Raw genomic sequence first — 15,740 nt, 5'->3', positions numbered from 1 at the left:
AGACAGAATAACGAAAGGTCTAAGTCTATTTCAGTCTTTTCAACTTGCATTATAATAACAAAAGAGTGATTTTCTCATTTGCCTGCTTGCAGTTAAAAACAAGCCTACCCTACTGCTACCCCTAGAAGCTTCACACATTTTTGTCAGAAAGGTTAGGGAAAGACACATTAGGAGGCTGAGACATGGAATTGATTTCCTCAAACAATAGCCATCTTCCACAGGTCGATAATCAAATTAGCCCGACTAGTCTCAGAAGAGCAAATCAAGCACACGAAGTATAACAAATTGTAAACAAAGAAAATCACTTATGAATGTAGAGTTACCTGAAGGAACACCTTAGGAGCAAAACAAGAAGTCTGAAGATGTGAAAGGCACAATCTCGATAGATTTCCCTTGTTGACACAAAGGCAAAACAGGGACAAATTATCACAGGATGTTTGTTTTGAATATTTCAACTCCTAGGGAACAGTCACTTTACTTCGGCACACCTGGTTACATTACATCAATCGCGCTCAAGAAGGTTTGACAGATCACAGACATAGCATGCTGAGGGCTTCTTGAAAGTGAGAAAAAGGCATGGTGCCTTCAGCTGCTGTGGTTTAACAGCCTGCAAGTTCACGTGAGAAAGAAAACAAAGCCTGATGTGCTGCGGGAAAGCACCTGCCAAGTGATGACAACTTCCCTGCACTGAAGTGTTACCTCACCTTTCAAAGGCAACACTCTCAAAATGGTGAAATCGCACATATCCTTTATTTGAATGACCTAGGAGTCTGTCTTTTTACTCCTGGCATAGTTTCGGCTGTGACAAATCTGCCCTTTCCATGCGAAGTGCTTGTACTCTGTAGCCTGATCAAAGGCGGCCCCAGATCCAGCGGAAAGACAACTCTGTTCCTCTTTGCTCAAGGATGCCTTCGAAGAGGAACCGAGCAGGCACACTTCGTTTGCATACTTGAAGTTTTGGTGTTTAGTGTATCCCAGAATATCACAGCACATCACTTTGACGCTGTCACTTAGAAGCGAGGACACCAAAGTTTGATCCCAACTGCTGATACTTCACTACCCTTTCCGGAAGAGCATTTGATCCTTTCACCAGCTTCACAAGCTGCCCGTTACCGCTTTCAAATTCAAAAGCAGAATGGCCCCACAATGGCCCCAGTTGCTGCACTGCTTCCGCTAGGTGGAGTAACTGGTGCAGGCTGAACGTCATTGCTGGAGCTCCATACAGCCTCCCTGTCATGCCCACAAAGGTCCAGAGGAGTTTCTCTGAAAGCACAATATGACATTATTAAAGCTGGCCCGAAGCAGGACACAAAGAAACCGAAGGGGGAGAACTCGCGTGCAACATCAATGGATGCTGGAGTTACGGTGTCCCTCAAAAGTGCATGGACGGCCTCCACCAGCTTCTTTATGTACGGCCAGTATTGGTCCAGAAGGACCCTGTACATGCAGGGAAGCGAGTGGTACAGCAGCCAGTGGCGCCATTCGGAAGCCTTCCAGAATAGGCGTGTGCTCAGTGCCCTTGGGAGTCTCGTGGAGCTGTGTGGTGGCTTGATTTCAGCCAGCTGGCTGTTGATGACAGCAATAGAGGCAGTGTTTCCTGTAAATAAACAGATCAAATGTTACTAAATAAATGAAAGCATTTGCCAGTCTGTTTTTGAAAACTGGGTCAGAATCTTTGGCAATTTAGTATGAAACAATTGGCTTAGATAAATTATCCCTCTTAAAAAGAGTGCAAATTCTATGTGCCATTACTCCGATAAAACATACGCTTGGTTTTCTAATACAAACGTCTAGCTTTATGGTCGAATCCACCCAATATGTAAGTGAAATCAGTGCATACTGCCTGCTAAAGATGACAGAAAGTGCAGCAACAAAGAAAATAGTTTAGACGAGACATAGCACGAAATGCCTTGCGTGGTTTAGCTCCCCAGTTTTGCCCATGCTCTTTTCCCGGTTTATCTTTCTACGTTACACAATCCAGCTGAATTCTTCGTTTTATTGCTCAGTGCAGTCAGTCTGCAGAAGTCTTACGAGGCTTAGCCTCCACAATTCATTGAGCTCTTTTGCGAACTAATAAGCTAGTTAAAGTACCTAGAAGCCACACTGACAGATGTAATGATCTGGTTCCAACCGGCTTGGTGTCCTGTACTGTACTGTTGTAAAATCTCTAGAATTGCATAGCGAACTGACATAATGCCTCCTCTCCTTTTTCCTTCCTTGTGCTAAAAGTTATTTAAAGATTGTACAACATGTTTCGAAATTGGCACCCTGGATTAGAAAGGATGAAACAGGAGATTCTCCTGATGTTCACTTCCAAAGTCTCTTGTTTAAGCTACCGTGATATACTGGCCATGCACCATTGTCGCATAACTGCCTACCCCATATCACACTTTTGAACCGTTTGAAAAGTAAGCAAAGAACATGCAAAGGACTCCCATTAAACAAAAGGGGCAGAAGTCATTTCCAACGAGAAAGGAAATACCAGTGATGCTGATATACTTTTTAGTAAGCTGGTCTCCTCCACCTCTTCCATGTGACAGGGCTATATAACACTGGACGCAAATGTCACCACATGATGTGAGAAGAGCCTTGAGGAACTGACAGAATGCACTGAAAGAATAAAACACGTAAAGGACAAACACAGACACACACAGTTCTTTCAATGAGCAGCGAACATTTATGAGATGCCCATTACGCTACGACCTTGAACGACAAAGAATTGAAAGAAAACGAAAATATTCAAAATTTAATATAAAACCAATTTACTCACAAACTTTAAAAATACCAAATTAAAATGATAGCAAAAAAATTATAGGGAAAAACTTAAGGAAATTTCGTGAAAAAGGGGGAAAGGAAGACAAAAAGAAAGGAAATTAATGACGAAAATAATCCTGGAAAATGGGAACAAGAGGGACAAAGGACAAACACAAATCTCCAAACACAGCTAGGTTCTTCTCCAGCTCGCTTGTACCTTTACATTAACTGCATTATAATCAGGAAATTAACCCCTGAAAAGGGGGGAAAATAAATAAGAAAAGAAAGGAAAAGACAAAATTAATTGATCACAACAAGCTTTTTACGATAATTTTTACGCTAGAAATTCCAGCTTTTTTGACGACAAAGCCAAAGATGTCCCAGAGACATTGCTCACGGCATATCTGACCTTAAACGCTTCTATTGTTTCGGGCCCACATTTATCTATGTGTGAACTTAGCTAAGTGGTGTTTTCAAAGTGTGGGGTGCAATCGTGGCAGGTACGGGCATGCAGAACTATTGGGTGGAACGAGTCCGATGATGCCTTGGTAACATCTAAATGGTGTTCCCTAAAGCGAGCATTTAGGCATCTTCCGATGGCCGATGTATTCGCCTTCGCAGCTCAATGGACTCGAATCAAGTTCAATTTCAAGTTTTATTCGCCTCAAATACGTTCGTTCAAACGTATTACATGAGGGGGGTAGAAAAATACAAACAAATGCAATGATATAATGGAAATAAAAGAACTAACTAAGGTTAAAAATTAACAACAAACAAAAACTAAAAACAAACTATACAGAATTCAGAACAAAGTTTACAGAAACCGGGCACAACAGAACTGGGGACTCAGTGCACAATTTATAGGAAACACAAGCAGACATGGCGCTGAAAACATAGTACCAAAGCCAAAAATTTTTTGCGGAATATTTTTTATCATTCTATTCAGTGACTATGTCGTTTGGGAGAGAATTCCCATTTTTAATGGACAGAGCAAGAAGAGAGTATTTGTATCTATTAGTGCGACCAAATATAGGTGCAATTTTCAAGGAATGATCATGACGCAAAGAAATGTATGAGACAGACTTACAGTGAGTGAGCATAAATGATTGCATGTTGTAATAAAAGTTATGAAAAAGAGTAAGGCGAGCGACTGTCCGACGTGATTCAAGAGAAGTTAAATTAGAAAGAACCAAGTCTAAGTGGGAGACACTGGTTTTCGTACTGTAGTTTCGATAAATGATTCCAATGGGTCTTTTTTTATTTTTAAGGCCTTTTGCAAGGCGTTTTGTTCGGCCACGCTACCCATGCATTTGCGACCTCGCTGCACCAGGATAGAAAAGTGCGTTCATTTCGCGCGTGTGGGGAAAGGGGAGGGGGTCAAAGTTTTGACTTCCCAGTTGGGGGTGGGTTTAATATGCAAGTGAAAAAAAAAGTCGAAATTTTGGAAGCCGACTTGGGGGGTGCGTTCATTACGCGAGTGCGTTCATTGTGCGAGTAAATACATACCTTACTCATAACTGTTGCAAAGCATGACCTGATGCACACCTCCGCTCTCTTTATATAAACATTGCCCTCGTACTCCACTGAGGTTGAGTGGAGGTAAACATCCAGGAGATCCAGGAACTGACACGTGCCGTGTTTGTGGATAACGTTGTTCATACTGAAATGTTTTTGGTTGACAAACTTTATTACGAGAACGGGAACGACGCCAGGCACATAGCTGTTTTGTGGTGTAAGGCTAGCTGAGTCGCACGTGTGGGTATCAACGCCGATTTGTGAGAAACTGCGAAGTGGGCACCACCAACCATAGTTTTCTAAATACATAACAGATCCTTTTTTCCCTTTTATTTTGCAAAAAGAAAGTTTATGCGAATTTTAAGAGTTCAGAGTCCACAGATTCGGCGATACCTTGCTGGCTGAACAACTTGATGGCTTGATCGAGTGGTTTCGGGTATGCGGGACTACTGGGCAGGACATTGGTGAGGTTGGTCGTTGAACGTGAGTTGGTAGTAGTCCTCAGGGATCGCGTTGTTGTTTCAAGCGAATGGTCAGATGGGGAATCGATTTCTTCTGTAATGCCCCCCCCCCCTCCCCTCCCCCGTCTTCCGCTCTGATTAGGTATGATCGTGGCTGTTGTCCGACTTGGACCACAATTCCGGGTTCCCATTTGTGGTTTCGACGGAAATAGACTCTCTCGCCTTGACTCAGAGGACGTAGTGGTTTGCTGTGTGCGTCACCATGTCGGTGCTGACACTTTTGACGGAACTGAAGGCGTGCTTGAACCTCCCTGATGTTGTAGTGCTGCTCAATTTAACGCGGAGCAGCTGGCTTGAGGGTTGTGATCCTGCGGCCCATTAGCAGTTCCAATGGGGACAGGAGCTGATCCATCGGTGTGTCCCTAAGCTCCATAAGGACAAGAGACAGGTCGTTGCCTTCCTTCGGTGCCTTGGTCAAGCTGTTTTCATTCTTTGAACTGACCTCTCTGCAAGTTCATTCGACTGTGGGTAATCAGGAGAACTTGGATTATTTGTCATGTCCAAGCACTTGAGATACCCTTTGAATGCTTCAGAGTTGAATGGCAGGCCGTTGTCACAGACCCCTTCTAGAATGCCGAATCAAGCAAACTCCTTTTTTAGGGTTGCGATCCTTTGATAGCAGAGGTGTCCCCCTTTTGCTCTATCACAATGTACTTGCTAAAGTAGTCCACTACAAGTAGGTAGGTGACACTGTGGAGATGGAAGAAGTCATTGGTGACGATTTGCCATGGTTGTGTTGGAGACCGTCTGTCTCCCAGGGGCTCTCGTTGGTTCGACCGCTGGTGTTGCTGGCAGAGTTGGCCGTTGGAGACCATTCTTCTGCCAGCACCCGTTCTCCGAAACAATGCCGCGGAGCGGGGCGTTTTCTGCATGGGTCTTTGCAGAAAAAAAAGGCACTCTTATGAACTGATGTGCGGGCAAAGCTAACGCATTTCTTTCTCAGAGCGGGGAGGTTCAGTTGAGAGCATATCTCCCTAGCCTCAGACCTTAAAGACCCTGAAGGTCTTTCCTTGAGTAAAGCAGTTCTTTTTTCGAGTGCAGCTTCCACGTTTTCCTCTTAGATGTCCTCGTTCATAACAACGAAAACTACCATCTTTTCTTACTCTAGCAGCTTTAGCTGGGCGTTGCGGAGCTCCTCTACTGTTGAGTATACATATGACTTGCCTGGAGGAGGCAGGTGGGCACAAACGGAATGCACAGCTGTCCCTACGAAGTTCTGACGATCCTTTTCAGGGTTACTTGCTGCTACCTTGTAAACGGATGTCAGTTGGTCTACCCTCGATGCTGGAAGGTCTAGGGCGAACTTGGGCCCGTGAGACAGAAGTCCCACCGTGTCCGGGGAAAGCTGTTTGTCCAAAAGTACAACAGGGGGTTTCAGTTGAAGTCCGAAGCCTTCTGGCAAGACTTGCGTACCTCCCCAGGATTTTTACCCCTGCGGCCTCCAAGAGCCCGACTGCAGAACTCCTGAGGAAGAGGAACGAGGGTCTGTGGCGTAAAACGTATCGAGGAGTGCTGTCGTGGCCGGGGAGAGTCATTCTCATGAGTCGAAGTTCCTGGGATATCTCTATTCTTGAAATCTGCATGATCCTGTAGCTTGACAACCAAGTATGGGAGTGGAATCCCAGCACAAAGTCCACGGAGGCGTGGGCCACGTTTTTTCGCAAGCAAAGCCCCAGGGAGCGTAGACGGAGCCGCAGAAAGTTAATTATTGAGATGTAGCTGACGGCTTGAAAGAAGTTGCGGGGATTGAACACAGGGTGACGGGCGGACGTACTGAGTCAGGACATGAAGCTCACACAACTTGAATTAAAATTTAGGGAGCTTGTTTATAGAGACTTACAAACACAGAAAGAATAAACCCAAAGAGGTCAGAAACACAGACAAGTACATATCTTTCTTTTTTAAAGTTATTATATGGTTTTCCTCTTATCTTTTATCACGGAGACAGTATAGACCTTTGCAGAAACAGCTCGCTGGCCGCCGCCATTTTGCGACTCGAGTGACCCCTATTAGCCAAAAATTTCTGCCACCCGCCTGAGCTGTGGAAACCCGATCAGCGCGACTCCCCACCTGCATCGTGTGTTCGGAGTTTGCCGGCTTTCCTTCTAAGTGTTTACTCTATTTGCCTGTTCAGGATGCTTGCGTGTTTTTGTAATCTTCCACTGTGAGAACTTGGGAATACCAGGACTTATAGCCTTCTGGACCTTCGCAAGAAACGAGCGAAGAGAACGGGCGAAGAAAGCGAACGTCAAGCAGCCCGCGACGCAGGCCGTTCGACGTTCTTCGAGGATTATTTCCGTTGAGATAATCTCCGAAAAGCCTTCCCGAATATGTTCCCGGTCTTGGCGAGAAGTAGCTGATAGGGTCCGGGGAATGGGAACTAAATAGACACGTTCGTTCATTCGCACTAGTGCTGTGTATAAAAAACATCACTCTTCAAAACGTACCCCAAGACAAGCCGGATTCCTTGCGATCGTCGTGAAGTGACTGTCGTCGACACTGTATTTTGGATATGCTGTGTTATTTGAGACCTTTCTCAAATCATGTCCGGATAACGCGGCACCGTGGGGTACGCGTACAATATATGTTGTTCGATTTATGAGACTCGTTGAATTTCATATAGTGAGGGGGAATACCCATGCAGTTCGGCTATCCTCTGGTGTGGTCAAATATATTAGGCAGTTAAGGTTGACACGGCTGAGTGTATAGTGCCGTTATAATCGCCACAGAACACAAAAGAAAAAATAAAGTGAGGCGATTTTGCCGCCACCAGCATTCAAAATTGCTCCTACGCAGGCTGCCACAGCCTACTGACGAGAAAACCCACAGCTCAGCGCAGTCGGGCAACACTGACGTACAGTCTCAAAACCAGGGATGCGCGCTGGAAATCGCTTCGTTCGAGACTGCCGCTGGAAAGGTCTATATCGAGGTCAGGGGGAGTAAACCTTGTGCGGTTTTTGATCTGGTCTGGAAACTTCAGGGAAGTGTTCTGGGTCTCTTTTTATTTTCGATATTTATAAAAGATCTACCCTATGACGTTTCAGTTCAAATCAAACTTTTTGAAGACAATTGTGTGGTTCATAATAAAATGAAAACAAAAGATGGTCAGATCAAATTAAACCGTAATTTACAAAAAAAGAAAAAAAAAGAAAATAGGCATTGGTGCGACAAATGACGAATCGTGGGGTTTCCACACCATATCAAAAATCATTATTTATGTCTATAACTAAAACAAAAAATCTGCTGGCCTATAATTATGACATGAATGGTTCTGAGCTTTAAGAGTTAAAGAATTTAAGTACCTAGATGTAGTATTTAATCTTGACTTAAGATGGAATACCCATATAAACAACGTGTGCATCAAAGCTAAAAAAGCACTGTGGGGCGACAGACGCAACTTTGCTGAAGCGACTCCTGAATGCAAATATGCTCCAAAAGCCAGGGTAGTCATAACGGAATAAGTTTACAGTGGCTTAACACAACAACAAAAAATTAACAACAACACAGACGTTTCGCCACCTATCCGGGTGGCATCATCAGTGTGAACTGGCCCGGTGGTTGGGAGAGTCAAAACCAGTCGACTCTAATCTACAAGTCCCCGTAAACGTCCGGTGGGGGGCCCCGGTTCGTCTTGCACGCCTCGGGGTCTCGGCGGATAAACCACGATTCCACGAACTTCCTCGGGCCTCACCTCTGCTCACGAGCAGCATTGTCCAAGTCAAACGTATGCGCAGTCGTCCAGCTGTGGTCAACAAGCTCAGACTTGCTTCTCGTGGCATGCGTGGCCTTCACCACATCCCTTCTGTGTTCCTCAAGTCGGAATGTACCACCACCTCTCAAGCTGAGGGGCAACATTCCGACGTAGTCTCCTGCCGAAAAGTTATACAATGCTTGCGGCGGAGAGGCATCAGAGTTACTGCGAGTTGGGTAATTAAAAATAGAGATCACTACATCAAGCGCGGGGTGGTACATATCCTCAGGCACCATTGGCATTTCACTCCAAGTCACACGTACACCGTTCGTATTTGAAAAACATAAATCTAAAGCATTGCCTTGCTTATTAAGAACATTGTTGAGCCGCTTCAGATCCAAAAAAGAAGAGAAGTCTAAAAGATGGTTGCATTTCTCCTTTCAATAAAAGTTATCAGTCAAAACGTTGCACGCCTGTAGCTCGTTGAGTTTTTCTAACCCAACCAGACAACGCTGAAAATCACCAGGTGGCTTTTCTGGGGGGAGATAGAACAGACCAATAAGAACACGTTCTCTCTTTGCATACTCAATTTCGACGAACAAGCTCTCAGGAAAGTTTTCTAAATCTTGACGCCTCCTTGAGCTGTCGACCGCGACCAACACACCGCCTCCCGCTCCAGCTCCTTGAAACAAGTCACGGTCGTGCCGGTACACAACAAAACCAGGCGGAAAGTAATCGGAGGACCCGATGTTAGGACGCAACCAAATTTCCGTTAGACAGAAGATTGCATAATTAGACACTGTAACGTTACAAAAAAAAGCAATCGGCTTTTGTGCGTAAGCCGCGGACGTTTTGATATAATAAATCTATGCCAGGCATCACTTGTCAGCGGTTGTGGGATGTCCCTCTGAAGCGTGGAGCATGTCTCTCTGAAGGGTTCCTCTGAAAGGTTTAAAAAGGCTGGATTTAGGCCACACAGCTGGATCAGCAAGTTTCTCAAAATCCTCCGCAGCCGCGGCCACATGAAAGGAGCCGTAAGTGTCGAAACGGGTCTTTAGGTGACGGCACTCCACTTTGTCGATTCCAACGGAGGACAGGCGCGAAGAGTCGTCCTTGCAGATAATATCCGGCGCCAGCTTCGTAACAAACAGCGCTCTCAGACTCGTTGACGGCGAAACAACGCACAGCTTGTTGGTCTTGAATGCCCCGGTCAAATAATAATAAATGTAATAATAATAATAGTAATACTAATAATAGTAATTAGACGAGCCATACACGAAAAATATGTATTTTTAGCTCACCGTTTGGACAAAGTCTACAATGCTGTCCGAATGTACTTCTATGTTGCATTCAAGTGCCGTTTGATGGTTCTGCTACCGAGGACCCTCCTCCCTCAAGGCACGGGAGAAGAGGACGCCAAAGCGGTGTTTGCAAGCCGACGGGAGGCTAAATATGTTTAGTATATAGAGACATGGGCCGCCTTTCCTTTGGGGAAGGATCTCTACGATGTCGTGCTCCACGTCGACTCCGCCAAGATTTTTGTACGAAGCGGTTAGATGTCTACGAGTGAGGATGGCGGTATTGGGTTCCTCGTTGTCAGGAGTTTGGAAGGCTCTATAGATGGCTAGTTTGACCGCGCGGCGGGTTTTCTGAATCATTATGATATCGGGGGGAGTTTGGAGGGACTGGAGGCAGTGTTAAAGATAGCCACGCTTCAGTCGGAAGCTGTGGTAATTCCATTGCCAGATAGTGGTTTGGTGCCTACTGAGGCGTGGCGGGCGTGGGAGAGGTAAAGCCATATTGAGGGATGCACTGTTAGAGGTAGGGTATGGATGGTGGGGGTGGTGGAGGAGTTTAGGACCCCAACTTGGATGAGATGTTGGTGAGTTGGTTTATTTGACTGGTGAGTTGGGCCAATCTGGAGGAGTACTTTGAGACAGCGTTTTCTATCGCCGTACAACGGCTGTAACGTTTTGCTCTAAGGTTTGCAGTCTGGCACTGAAAATGCGAGACATTGCGGTCATTGACGCCGAGTCGGTGTAATTTGTCTACGATTTTGAGGCCATAGTATTGATTACTCTACGCTTGACAGACTGGGCGGTGCTGTCAGGTGAGGATATGGCAACTGCAACGGGTAGTGGGGGAGGAGTAGGAGTGGGCGCTGGAGGGGTAGGAGTTGGCGCTGGAGGGGTAACCTTTCTGTTTAAGGAGGGGTCGTAAGTCTGCATTTTCCTTCTAAACGGCAGTGATTTATTGTGTGAGGGTTTGGACCTTTTGCCGTAGAGTTTGGACCTTTTGCCGTAGGGTTTGGACCTTTTGCCGTAGAGAGGGGCGGTGATGAGAGACATCCGACGGGCAAGGAGAATAGCCGGGTCGTGATTGCAGTCGATTAGGTATTGGCTGATGTTCTCCGGTGGACCGTAATCTGGCACATTAAAGATGATTCCGCGTGAGATCTTCGCAGGATTTGCCATATATGTGGCCAGAAAATAGTTCTCTTCGCCCTTCAGAGGGGGTGCTGAGTAGTATAGTTTTGAATGGCATTGATTCGAATTTTATCATTGCGTGCCACGTTGTAATTGGTCTGGGCAGTGTTAAAGACGAAGTCTTGCAGCTTGCCTGTGCTCATCGAGCTTAGGTTGAGGCCACCACGTGCACGGATGATGATCTTGTAGTAGTCAGGGAGTCTTGCGAGCTGCGGCGGGCGCGTCTTGAAGCCAGGCCTTGGCGAGCTGCGGAAAACCGGACGCCAAACGCGCCTCGCCGCTCGACTTGGTCGTTTACGTCGCCATCCGTTGTTTACCCTTGCAAGTTTTTTAGCCCTATGTTTTGCAGAAAGGGAGCTACGCTTTGTAATTTTACAAAAACCAACCTGTGAAATATACCTTTGACACAAAGTTCAGATTGCTATGTGCAGGCGCCAATTTTTATGGCCCATTTTAGATCGAGCCTGGTTATTTCAGTCACCCTATACTTACTGCCAGGTTGGATCACATTGGCATCTTATTAGCCTTCCTTTTCTTCACTTGGCTTTTACTAGTATGCTTTCACAAAAGTAGGAGTGAGGTCCTCGGTCGACATCGGCGCGAACCTTAGGATGAGAGAAAATGGCAAAATGGCCCGTTTCCCGCCTTTCATGTACTTTATGTACCCGTAGATCATTGTGAACACTACGAATTAGTTTTTAACCTCTAGGTGGTAGTGGAACGACTGGTTGGCAAGAAGCTATCGAAGGAACAAGCGAAAGTGAGAAACCAGAGCAGCCAAGGCGAGCAATGCTGGCGACACGCACGGAGTGACAGCGGATTGGATCTCGGATTGGATTGAAAGTGTCAAAGACAGTTGGTTGTAAATTAGAACGGAGCAGTAACTTGTTACCAGTATAGGGTTGTTGCACAATACCATGGTTCAATGCTGCTACCTCTTCGTGGATCTGATCAAAACCCACTGGAATCCATGTTGGAGGCATTCATTGCTGTTATCCTATGTTTTGTGTCCTTTGGGGCCTTGTCTGCATGGTACTTTGTGCACCCCCTCGAGGTTGAAGACAGTCAGTTGCTCTGTGATTGTTTTAGCCGTAAAACTTGGTGTCAACGGAGCCACGGCCAGCAATATTGTTTTTTCTAGAATTCCGGAAATCATTAGGAACCAGGACAAGGCGACGCTCGAGCAATCGGTTTGCCGACATTATGAATGGCTCCCAACGGACACGCCGGCACAACCTCAACCAGGCGGGTAAAGACAGGAGTAGAACACGGCAAGTCCTGGGCGCTAACATCTCCAGTCCCGAGAGAAAGAGCGAAAAAAGGCAGAGAAATAAAGCAAACAAAAAGTTAGGCGTGTTCGTTTTGCCGCGACAAGTTGAAGTTGCTCGAGCACTTGTCAGGTTTATTTAAATTTATCACTGCGCGACTCCTGTGTTCTTCTGCAAAGACAGAAAATAACAAGGTAAAGACTTTACTGGTGATGTTTGGCTGCATCTTGGTGCATATAAAGGCCTCGGCAGCGATAGGGCTCATCGAAATCGCGAACTGGGACCGCCGATCTCCGCTTCTATGTTCCGCCATTTCGAAGCGGCCAAACGCAGGGGACCTTTCGTTTCGGATTATTATGTTAACTCTACACTCTTAAAAAAAATAATTAAAAAAGGAATGGACGGGTGTTGACTGTACTCTTTTTGGAGAGAATCCGGGTTATCGCAAGCTATACTCTCTCTAGGGACCAGGAATATGAAAAATACATGCAAATATGTATCAAAATACAAATACAAAAATACTTCGTCAAAAATGTATTTAATTACGAGTCTAATTACATTTAAAAAAATTGCGGTGGCTTAGCTCGGCTATGCCAGGATATACGCAGCGTGAGCTTAGGCGCATAAAATGAGAGGTGCTATCAAGCAGCTCCGGTGCAGCGTCAGACTTGGCTACTGCGCAACGGAGGCACATAGCTGGGCACGCGGCGCCGCCAGTGCGTCTGCCGTGGCTGTGACGTCACTCCTCTGGAATGCGAAGACTGGCGAGGCGAGCGCGGTGGCGGCGGATCCCGCGGCGACTTGGCCTCCGCCCCGCCAGCTGTGCGCCGTGCGACGTCACTGCTCCTCGCACTTGCGCAGCACGGAGCATGGCTCATTATGCCAGCCACGCGAAACTGCTCAATTTCGGCCAGTGTAGCTCACGCTACAAAAAACATTTAAATACAAGATACAAATACAACCAAATGTATTTGTTCTCTTCCAAATACTTTTCTAAATACATTCCTCAAAATTTGCGAGAGCGACTTCAGGGCACCTGCAACGGGTTTCTACGTATCTCTACGCACACTCTGGAGTAAGTTTGCGAGGCTCTAGTAACGTAATAGAAATATAATCACAAAAAATGTAATCAGCTTGGACGTAATAGGTGAAAAAGTACAGAGCCTCAAGCAGCTTTTTTTGTCGATTACATGTTGGTATATACCAACAAAGAACCGAGACGACCAAGACACGGAGCACTAGCTAAAGAATTTTTTATTGTTGCAACTCGCACCAGTTAACGAAAATCTGGACGACACGCGCATTTAGAATGTTCCAGGCAAAATTATGGATGGAAATCAGGCTGGAAAGCATCACAAGTTGTCACAGGCGCTTATTTAGCCAGTCTTCCTGTGAACGTCGATTTCATCACTATTCTTGCCCTGGACTAGCACCGTAATCACAAAGTCACTAAACGCTTGTGCTTGATTAAGAGACACTGCATTCGGTGCAGAACGTAGTTTTCTTTCTGCTCTGGACAGTGCCAATAAATTTGAGGGATGTATTTTCGCCCACAAAATTGTATTTAATTACAATTGTATTTGAAATACCCACCTTTTAGTATTTAAATACACACGTCAAATGCATTACCCAATTTGTAATTAAATAGAAATTCAAAATACACAAAGTATTTGAAATACATATTTCAATTACTTGTATTTGAAATACCGCCTATCCCTGCTAGGGATAGGTAATCGTTACCTTTCCACGACTAGTGTATGTTTTACTCTCCCATACGAGTGCTCACTTAACTTTTCTATAGTCACACAAATGGTTTTGCAAGAGTCAGGACTGTCTACAGGTTTTGAATTTCAGAGTTTGGTGCATTATTTTAACTGCCCCTTTTTGCTCCTAAATACAATTGTTTAAGCGACAACCAGTCTGTCGTATGTAAGAAAAAGTGTTGCCTGAACTCTGTACTAAAGAGTTAAGCACGCTCTCCAGGAAGAGTTATTGTAACCTTAGAAGTGGTGCCTGCACTCCGTATTAAAAAGTTTAGTGTGCTCTATAGCAAGAATTAATATTACATAACAGCAAACTTAGCAGTTTATATGATCCCTTCCTGGAGACTGCTTTACTCTTTCATACAGAGTTAGGCAACACTTGAAGTGGGGATTTAATTACTCGCACTAAAGAATTTTGTAGAGTAAGTACAACCCCATTTGGAAGTGTTGCCTAAACTCAGTATTAAACAGTTAAGCACACTTTCCAGGAAGGGTTCACACGAACTCTGCTCAAGTATAGTGTTATGTGCTGAGTGTAAAATCACCCAGTAAAAAGTAACGTAAATGCCTGCTAACAGAATTAGGGGAAGGGAAGTGTACAATTGGCTCCTTGTTAGTCAAACGTTTGCTGAAACAAAAAAAAACTCTACTGGCAAGTGGCATTTTTAGCCTGTTGAAGTGCGACCACTGTACTTTTATTTTTGCAGCTGTTGTATCAAATTTCAATACCTCCCTTGATTTCTCTGTAATGTGGAATAGTACTTCTGTCCTTATTATGGGAGCCGCTACATACAACTTGAGACAACTCAAGCACTTTGCAATGAACAGTAGCCCTAAAATCTAAAAGCAGCTATGTATATGTTCACAAGGGGAGGGTTGCATTGGAAATGTGGAAGTGCAGCTGAAAAAGGACATAAAAGAGGGAGCATGAGCCTGTTCGGAGGCCATAGGTTTTCATGAAAAGTCAGCATAGAAAGGATAAAAAAAGTAGAATAGAGCTCAATAAGCCAACACTTTAATGTTAGGACATGGGAAAAAAAGGCAAAAATGGCACACATATTCCCTCTGGTGAACAAGTTTCTTACTTTGTGATGAGATCCAAAGCCAAGGCAGACTTTATATCGTACTTCAAATCAATGAAGTGCCCAATCCGTCCGTCACCTCAAATAAGTGGTTCTCCAACACCGCAGTTATGGCCTTTGAGTCCTCTTTGTCAATTCGCATCAGCGGATAGGTCAATCTGTCGTGTCGGTCCTCCTGTGAAGAATGAATGCTTAAATGTAGACTCAGCAGTATGAGAAGGGAGGAAGCAACTCACTAAGTGTAGAAGGGTATGCACTTGGGCTAGTTGGTGATCCATATTTCCGAGGGAAAAAGCGCCAAAAACAATGAACAAGTAGAAGTGTTGTTGGTTTCTGTTACTTTTCCATTGTTTTTAGTCTTTTACCCTCGGATATATAGCTCGCTAAGTGCCCTTAGTTAATAGGAGTGCATTCATTTGTAAGACAAGAGACCATTTGCGAAAATCCCAGGAGCCATTCACAGGATACGTTCCAATAGTTGTCTGGTACTTGTTTTCTTGCCGATTAAACGAGAGTCCGAATCGAACACTTAGGCAGCACTCACTGCTGGCTCACTCAGCCGCAACTACCCACGACTGTTTGTATCCCCTCTGATATGAACATCTAAGAGAAAAATGAACCACATCTCTCTTTTTTTCCTTTGTATGCAGTGGCAGCCAT

General features: G+C 45.0%; 1 long non-coding RNA gene across 1 annotated transcript; it reads right to left on the bottom strand.

Moving 5' to 3' along the window:
• Positions 1-707: 707 nt before the first annotated feature.
• On the bottom strand, positions 708-15,324 carry LOC121834405. Its single transcript, XR_006077190.1, has 3 exons — positions 15,084-15,324; positions 2,500-2,610; positions 708-1,597 (listed from the first exon to the last, which is right to left on the bottom strand). It is a non-coding gene; the product is annotated as an uncharacterized LOC121834405 (long non-coding RNA).
• Positions 15,325-15,740: the final 416 nt, after the last annotated feature.

The sequence above is a fragment of the Ixodes scapularis genome, unplaced genomic scaffold, assembly GCF_016920785.2.
Source record: "Ixodes scapularis isolate PalLabHiFi unplaced genomic scaffold, ASM1692078v2 ptg001158l_1___fragment_1__unscaffolded, whole genome shotgun sequence".
Classification (NCBI taxonomy): domain Eukaryota; kingdom Metazoa; phylum Arthropoda; class Arachnida; order Ixodida; family Ixodidae; genus Ixodes; species Ixodes scapularis.
Note: the sequence above shows the minus strand (reverse complement) of the source record. Positions and strands in the feature narration are given on the sequence as shown.